Genomic DNA, 209 nt, shown 5'->3' with positions numbered 1-209 from the left:
TTTTTTTTTTCTAAAAGGGAAAAGAGAGTGACACAAAGAACAAAAATGTGACAGATGAGAGGAGTGGCAGGGTGAGGAGAGTGGCAGGGTGAGGAGAGTGGCAGGGTGAGGAGAGTGGAGTGGCAGGGTGAGGAGAGTGGCAGGGTGAGGAGAGTGGCAGGGTGAGGAGAGTGGCAGGGTGAGGAGAGTGGCAGGGTGAAAAGGATGCC

The sequence above is a fragment of the Penaeus monodon genome, chromosome 25 (genome assembly GCF_015228065.2).
Source record: "Penaeus monodon isolate SGIC_2016 chromosome 25, NSTDA_Pmon_1, whole genome shotgun sequence".
Taxonomy (NCBI): Eukaryota; Metazoa; Arthropoda; class Malacostraca; order Decapoda; family Penaeidae; genus Penaeus; species Penaeus monodon.
The sequence above is the reverse complement of the archived record's forward strand: the minus strand, read 5'-3'. Positions refer to the sequence as shown.